Source organism: Mesitornis unicolor, unplaced genomic scaffold (genome assembly GCF_000695765.1).
Source record: "Mesitornis unicolor isolate BGI_N332 unplaced genomic scaffold, ASM69576v1 scaffold26345, whole genome shotgun sequence".
NCBI lineage: Eukaryota > Metazoa > Chordata > Aves > Mesitornithiformes > Mesitornithidae > Mesitornis > Mesitornis unicolor.
In genome coordinates, this window is record NW_010186585.1 from 9,476 (window position 1) to 9,688 (window position 213).

The following is a 213-nucleotide window of genomic DNA, read 5'->3' on the forward strand; positions in this document are numbered from 1 at the left end:
GGATTGGGAGACGGGAGCACCCACCACCTCACCCAGCGCCCTCCTGGGGTCCTTGGGCTTGTGCCACTGCTCCCTGCCTCAGCCACTTCCCCTGCGGGGTCGGCTGCCACCTGGGAACCTCTCCTCCGGCCCCGCATTTCACGCCAGTTCTTGTTCAATAAATATCCTATAGCCATGCCAGGGGGGAGCCGGGACCCCCTTGCTTTGAGTGGC